The 8,483-nt window shown below is 33.9% G+C and overlaps 1 pseudogene; it reads left to right on the top strand.

Moving 5' to 3' along the window:
- The first annotated feature begins 205 nt into the window (after positions 1–205).
- LOC149266309 (indole-3-pyruvate monooxygenase YUCCA1-like) lies at positions 206–1,390 on the top strand (annotated as a pseudogene).
- Positions 1,391–8,483: the final 7,093 nt, after the last annotated feature.

Here is an 8,483-nt window from a genome sequence, read left to right as displayed (position 1 = left end):
TCCGTGTCCTATTGTTCACCGTAGATTTGTGGTGTTAGAAGATTGAAAGAATTTTGATCGTTGATCTAACACTGAAATAAAACTGAAATAAGTTATGGTGTAAGTTTGTTTGCCGTCCATTCTGCTGTCGGATTGACATCTGGCTATCGTGTAAGGTTGTCTGCCGTCCATTCTGCCGTTGGATTGACATCTGGCTATATTATTTATGTTACCGATTCATTATCCTTCGCTGCGCATCGCATCTGGCAAGGAGGAGTATCTCGGCAGGTTTCTTGTGGCGACGGGCGAAAACGGTGAAAAATGCGTGCCAGACGTTTCTGGGGTGGAAGGCTTTGCAGGAACTGTTATCCATTCGATTGATTACAAAAGCGGAAAAGAATTCGAAGGCAAGAAAGTTCTCGTCGTCGGATGCGGTAACTCTGCCATGGAAATAGCGCTGGATCTTGTGAATAACAACGCAAGGCCCTCTGTTGTAGTTTGTAGTCCGGTAACCCTTACATCTTTAAATCTTTACAGCTATTTCAATTTTTGCGCTAGCTATTTCAAATCTTTTGCATTTTCTACCAAACACTTAAAGCTAAATTGTAATATTTAAACCTTTTAATCATTCACAATTTCATGAATCTCGATGCTTTTAATCTTTCTCGTCCACACAATAATTTCGTCTGTGTCTTCTCTTTGCATTTTAAGTCGCATGTCCTGCTGCGAAAAGTTCTTGGAAGATCCACATTCTGTGTTGCGATGCTGCTGTTGAAGCTGCTGCCGCTGTGAATGGTGGACAATTTGTTCATCATGTACAATAATTTAACCCTAGGCAACACGAATTCGCTCGGAATACCTCGCCCCCTGCAAGGGCCATTCGATATGAAGTTCAAGACCGGGAAAACCCGGGTACTGGACGAGGGCACGATGGCCAAAATACGGCAAGGCAAAATTAAGGTAAATTGATTCCATTCTTCCCACAGAATTTCGAAGCCAGTCCAAGTTCTCTGTTAACAGCTTTAATGGCAGGTTGTCCCAAATTTCCGCCTCGCAATGGCCACTGGTGTCGAGTTCGAAGACAATCGAGAAGAGTATTTCGACGCTATAATCTTTGCGACTGGTTACAGGAGTGCAGTACTCGGCTGGCTCAAGGTATGCCTAATCAGTGATTTTCTGCTTTCGTACGGTTTTTTCTTTGGAAGATCTCTAATTTTGAAATTCGCCACTTAATTCCTAGAATAGCGGAGATCTTTTCTCAGACGACGAATTTCCAAGAAAGCCATCTCGAGACAACTGGAAGGGAAGGGAGGGTCTGTATGCCGCCGGCTTGGGAAGAGCAGGTCTGCTCGGATCTTCGATGGACGCTCGGCTGATCGCCCAAGATATATTTGAGGCCGTCAACACTTGAATTTCCCATCGAGCGGGAAGATTGGGGATAGTGTATATATTCACTTGAATTTGCCACCGGGCGGGCAGATCGGGAATAGTGTATCCCTTCGTCACTGGAGTGATAGAATTCAAATAACATAACGTACGAGATGGAACAGCTAACGCTAAAGTGATTCACGTTTGAAATTTTATTTTATTTTGGGTTTGAAAATGCTGGAAAAGATAAATTGAAATTTTATTTTATTTTGGGTTTGAATATGCTGGAAAAGATAAATCATGTATGATAGGTGAAAATTGTTGGAATATTTCATGAATGTATTTTTTAAATTTTTTAATGTAATTAATTTACATAGTTTTGAATAGTATTAAATTTATTTTTTAACAATTTTAAATAATGTTATTCATGGGATTGCAGCTAGATAGTATAAGAGATTCATAAAAGGATTTTATGAAATTGCCTTTTTATTATATTTTTATAAAATAAGGGAATTAAATTGAATGGATATTAAAGTTTGAAAAAAGTTTGCAACTATTAATGAATTGAATACTAGTGCACTCATTTTGAAGATTACTAATAGATTACATATTCAAATGAAAATTATGTGGTGTTTGCACATGTATTTAAAGAGAGATTTTGTGGATTCTCTATTTAGAATATATATGTGATTTGTTATGAATTTATATTTAAGTAGTTATATGTAATGATTTGGAGCTTGTTGCCATAGTGTATGTGTTGAATATAGGAAAAATGTAACATAAATATAGATAGTATAAGATAGAGGAAGATGAAATGCTTATGTATAGAATAAAGTGTATGTTTCTAATTTTAATTAATTAAGGAAGTTAGTATTAAAAAAATTTGTAATGTTTCATGCGTGGACATACTAGTTACTAGAAGACTATTGCAGTGTTGATTTGGAGATTATTACCACAATGTGTGTTGAAAATATGGAAAACCTAATATAAATATAGATAGTACAAGATAAAGTAGATGGAATGCTTATGTATACCAAAAAAGTGTATGTTCCTAATTTTTATTAATTAAGGAAGCTAGCATTAAAAAAATGTGTAGTGTTCCATATGTTCGACATAGTAGTTACTAGAAGACTATTGCAATCATAAGAAATCAATATTGTTGGTCAGGAATGAAAATAATGTCATTAGTTACATAGCTATGTCTATGAAATGTCAAAGAGAAAAGGAGCATAAACACCAAAAAACTTTGCTAAATGGGAAGTGTTGAAACCATTGATTTTAGTGACAATGTTAGCGGCTCCTTTCTCCTCCAATTGAGGTGTTATATTTGTTAAAAGATGTTTAGATTTTCTCATTTTATCATGAGATGAATCAATTGGGATAATGAAATGAATGAGTTGGGATATCGGTTTTATGTTGTCCTTCATGGAATGTTGTTCAAGTCGGCATCTTTTAGACTTTCCAATACATCACTGCTTCACTTCATTAGCTGATCTGAATAGTGTCTGGTGCGTTGTTCCTCCTTTCAAGCGTGTGTGTTCATGTTTAGATGGTCGTCTTCAGGCATGGTTATTTTCAGGCGAGCGTGTGTGTTCATGTTTAGATGGTCGTCTTCAGGCATGGTCGTCTTCAGGGCAGCGTGAGATCATGTTTAGATGGTCGTCTTCAGGCCAGCGTGAGATCACAATCAGGAAGGCATCCATGGGGAAGAAGTGCTTCTATTATTCTTGCTACATGTAATGTTAGCAACGATTTGGTATTTTCTTATTTTTGTTTTTGCTTTCCGGCCTCCTAATTTGGAATTAACCATGGTTTTTTAACGTCTCTATAGACATGGTGTTCAGAATGGCTGTGGTCATTTAATTTCCAACTTCTAAGTTCTCCCTTTGAGATTCAAGGTTTGTAATGTCATATTTAGCATGGTTTCGAATATTATATTTTGACTTTCTAATCGCCATATACAATTATGGTTTTCAATGTAGTATCATTCTATATATGTATATTATTCTTTATAAAATATAATAATAATATCATGGTTTCTAATGGAATTAACTTTTTAGTAGCAATATATCAACATGTTTTCTAATATTATGTTTTGACTTTCTAAATGAAATATACAATTATGGTTTTCAATGAAATATACTGGTAGGGAATAGTCATGGTGGTTATTGCCTTGGTCATTAGCAAGTTTCGTATATTCTTGTATATTCTTGGCCATCTATAGAGGTTTCTTGATTTTGGGTAATTAACTTAACCTCTTGATTTTGGGTAATTAACTTACTCTAAAATGAAATAAGACATTCAATGTGTTCCTTGTAATATAGATATAAACAAAACATCTAAAGAAAAGTAATTGCACAATGATCCAGTGCTAGAAAACAAGGTTTTCCACAAACCAATTAAGCCTTTCAACCTTTTTGGCTTATTTTCTTATATCAAACATTTCCTTCAAGCTTTTGAAAGTAAAACCAATGACTTATCAATATAATTTTACCATAATAAAAAACAATTAGAAAGTCTTTAGCCAGCTCAAATTGCTCATCTGTTAGGCTTGAACCAACATCTCTTCTAGAAAAATTCAACAATTCCAATTTGATAATCCTATCGGCCTCTCTTTGTACCTTTTGGGACAATTGCTAGTATTATCCTTTTTCTGCATTTTCCATTGTCGTGAACGAGATTGCTGTTAAATCGTTAAAGCACTTACTGTCCATATAGAACTTCTAAAATAGCATAACACTAACAAGAACTTGAACAATACAAAGACTAGTAGTCTTAAGAAAAAGGGAAAGGATTATCGATTAATACTCTGTCATTGACTTCAGAGATCTCGATCATACCAACCTTCAGGTGCACTCCACCTTTGGATAAGGAATCTGCCTGGGAGTTGGGCTCATGGAAAATATGAGTAAAGGAGATGGAATGTAATCTGGTCTTCATTTCTAGAGTGTGATCCATAACATACTGAATTCTTCGCAAATCAGATTTTCCATTAAATATATCTATTACTAAGGAACCATCATTAAAAAACAAATTAGAATGACATCATCTTCAAAAAAAACTACCATTAAACTTTTACATATATCTATTACTAAGAAACCATCATTAAAACACATATTAGAATGACATCTAAATAAAGCCATAAATAAATTGCATTGAAGGTTGCATGGGATTAATCTACAAAACCACAATTGCATGGACATAAATGGCATGAAAAAATGGGATAGACTACGACGTTAAAAATTTGGAAGTGAGTGGTGTCGACCTCCCAAGCTAAGGTGGGAATGAGATAGAATTGGACTTCGAAGCTTTGCCAACACAAAATAAAAATCATAATAGGATCTACGAACGAACATTCTCATTCATGAAAAATGAATAGAACCACCCAACTGTAATAAGGTTAAGCAAGATCTTCAGAATCAACCCCACATGATGAGCACTAATCTGGTGATTGGATTTCTACATAGTCCTTATTAGCCTACAAGGATATCTACTACAAACAAAAATAAATTGGCTTCTAATCATGTGAATAATCCCACTCCCAATGACCTACCATGACCTACCATGGTAGAAATGTTTCATTTGGCTATTAGAAATATCATGAAATGGGTTGAAGTTCCACATGCTCCTTTCTACCTAGAATTTCTTTCAGGCATGGTTTTGGTTGATGTTATAGCTAGTATGATATTGTACTGACATAATAGTAATGCGTTGTAAGAATCTCTTTTCCAAGAAAGAATAAGACATGTTACTTTTTTATACATATTAACTCACTCTAGAAGGAGATCTTATTAGAAAAGTAATATGAATACTAAGTTCAAAATATTTAAGTGAAGCTTCCTTTTGTGACAAAAGGAACCAATATAATAAGGAAAAATGTGACGAGATCCAATTATGCATTTGCAACATTTCTCAATTCATATGTAAAAGGTATCCTCCTTATACATAGGGTTTTAGGTCCACTCCACCTTTGGATAAGGAATCTGCCTGGGAGTTGGGCTCATGGAAAATATGAGTAAAGGAGATGGAATGTAATCTGGTCTTCATTTCTAGAATGTGATCCATAATAGATTGAATTCTTCGCAAAGCAGATTTTCCATTAAGCATGTTCACAGTAATATTTGAGTTTTCATAAACGTGGAGTCTTCCAACTTCGTTTTCAATTGCTATGTGAAGTAGGTTGATAGTTCTTCCTAAACAGTCAGGACCCGACAAGAGTAATAGAATGCAATGATTTTAAGACGATGCATTCCCCTATTCCGCATCTTCCAAAGTTACCTTCAGAGGCGCCCATACCTCTTTTGTGTACACATGTTCTCGACACAATTGCTTTGTTCTAAATCTTCTGGGCAATCATGAACGAACTTACCAGATGAGCTCAATCGTATATTATATGGAACCAAAACGTTTCTAGCCGTAGCATACATGGAAATACATTTCACCAAACAGAAATGCATTTTCTCCTATGTGAGTGCCTTCTGATATTGCATTGGTTGATTGTACCTAATTATTTTCCTCATATTTTCCCAACCACATACAAGTCAAGACAATCTTCAAGGTAATTAGCCATGTGAAAAGACTACAAAATCCTCACTTTCATTAACATGGACCATTCAATGGAGTGACTTTATGATCGTGACCTTCTCATTTTCTTTAAACTAAGTAGCATGGTGGGTGAGTACACTTTACTTTTGACCTTGTTTGGGAAAATCATGTCACGGCTTAAAGTTAACATTTATCCAGGAATATGTGTGCAATTAGGAGAGAGATCTAGATAATTGTGTTCAATAGTCTCCGAACCAAACTTTAGATAATTGTGTTCAATAGTCTCCAAACCAAACTTTTAGAAAATTTAATCCTTATGTGATATCATATGAATATTTGAGTATAAAGATTTATTACAAGTCGAAAAGATTAAATTTTACATTAATTTTATAAGAAATAAAACTTGTGTACTACTCAAATTTGCAAATTTAACAAATCTAGGGAACACGATACCCAATGGTTGCAACAAATGAGTCCCAAGAAATGTAGAATAGTCATCATTGTGAGCATTGAGTTTCAACCCCCCAAAAAAAGTGTACACTAGTAGTAACCAGTACAATCAATCAATCACAAAAAATAGGAAATGTAACATGGATCACACATTTCAGTTAGTGCAAACAAAGGTGGGAAAATATCAATATCAGTACTTTTGCAAAAGCTTGGTGTTCCTTGATATATTTCTCAATGATTCCTTGCTTTATAACATAAATATCAACAAGGATAAATGTAAACATTGGCTTCTTCTAGCTTCATTCACTTAGGTGAAAAGGAAACTACCATGATGTTGTCACCTACTGAACCTACCTTATTTTTATTTCTAGAATCCACCTGTAGACTTAATTGGCACATTTTCCACTCTTGAACAGAGAAAAACTTGCAAATTTTGCCTAAAGGATCCTTCTATTAGTATAGTTTTGTGCAAGCTAAAGTATACATCGGTAATCTATATTGTCTTTTCAGTAATGTTGGTTTGTGGGCTTCCTACTGAAATCATATTATGCAATCATAAAATGAGTAAATTTGTTGATGATTGATGTAGAAAAATTGTTGGTTATGCGTTTATTTTCATGGATACTTTAAATTAATATGGTATCTTTTGATGAAATGAAACCAAATATTGTGACAATTGTTCTTGAAAGCAGAGGTAGCATTGGGTTTTTTCAAGTCAACGGAAATAATTTTAGAGTTTTAGTTACCACAAAGGGAGGTTATCTAATTGATTGAAATGGCTTGGCATGTTCCCACTTTCATATCCTTGATTGAAGTCAAGTACCTGCATATTTTTAAGAGGCACTCGAAGAGTAACCATGATGGAATCAACCCCACATGATGAGCACTAATTTGGTGATTGGATTTCTACACAGTCCTTATTAGCCAAGGATACCCACTACAAATAAAAATAAATTGGATTCTAATCATGTGAATAATCCCACTCCCTATGACCTACCATGACCTACCAAGGTAGAAATGTTTCATTTGGCTATTAGAAATATCATGAAATGGGTTGAAGTTCCACATGCTCCTTTCTACCCAGAATTTCTTTCAGGCATGGTTTTGGTTGATGTTATATTTGGTATGATATTGTACTGACATAATAGTAATGCGTTGTAAGAATCTCTTTTCGAAGAAAGGATAAGACATGTTACTTTTTTATACATATTAACTCACTCTAGAAGGAGATCTTATTAGAAAAGTGATATGGATACTAAGTTCAAAATATTTCAGTGAAGCTTCCTTTTGAAACAAAAGGAACCAATATAATAGGGAAAAATGTGACGAGATCCAACTATGCATCTGCACCATTTCTCAATTCATATGTAAAAGGTATCCTCCTTATACATAGGGTTTTAAACCATAATTTTAGGCCATGATGTATATCAAAATTTGGTTCATTTTAAGCAAGATTGAATGTGAAGATCATTGGCCCTAAGCATACGACAAGTTAATAAAATTTTCCCCAGAGGCAATTTTAATTGTTGTTATCTTTTGAAGTGTGGGCAATGCCCTCGATATTTTCGAATTCTCATTTATCCTTTCAAATATGCAGCTACAAAGATGTAAGATATTTATTTTATCATTTTAAATATGCAACTACAAAGATGTAACATATTTGTTTATTTAGCAGGTTTCGAGTTCTTTTCCGTGTTTATTTCAAAATGATTTAATGTATCTAACATCATGTACAATATAATCTGAAAGATAACCCATCAATCATAACAAACCATAGCATCTAGATTCTTTTAATGTCTTAAAAAAACCAATGGATGCAACTTTGCGAGAGAAAAATGGCATTGCCACATTAATATAAATCATAGCAGAGATCTTCATTCATATATATATATATATATATATATATATATATATATATCTCTCTCTCTCTCTCTATATATATATATATATATATATATATATATATATATATATATCTATATATATATATATATAACGAGTATGTACTATGGAGATTTATTTATCTCAATGATAACTTGAGATTCTTCCAATAATGACAAAAGAGTAAAATATTTAAAATAGAGCATGGACTATAGAAATTTATCTGAATGATAACTTGAGATTCTTGAGATTCTTATCCC

Source organism: Pinus tabuliformis, chromosome 6, assembly GCF_031772625.1.
Source record: "Pinus tabuliformis cultivar Carrire ecotype Pingquan chromosome 6, CPIR1, whole genome shotgun sequence".
In the NCBI taxonomy this organism is placed as follows: domain Eukaryota; kingdom Viridiplantae; phylum Streptophyta; class Pinopsida; order Pinales; family Pinaceae; genus Pinus; species Pinus tabuliformis.
This window is presented reverse-complemented; position numbering and strand designations above follow the sequence as displayed.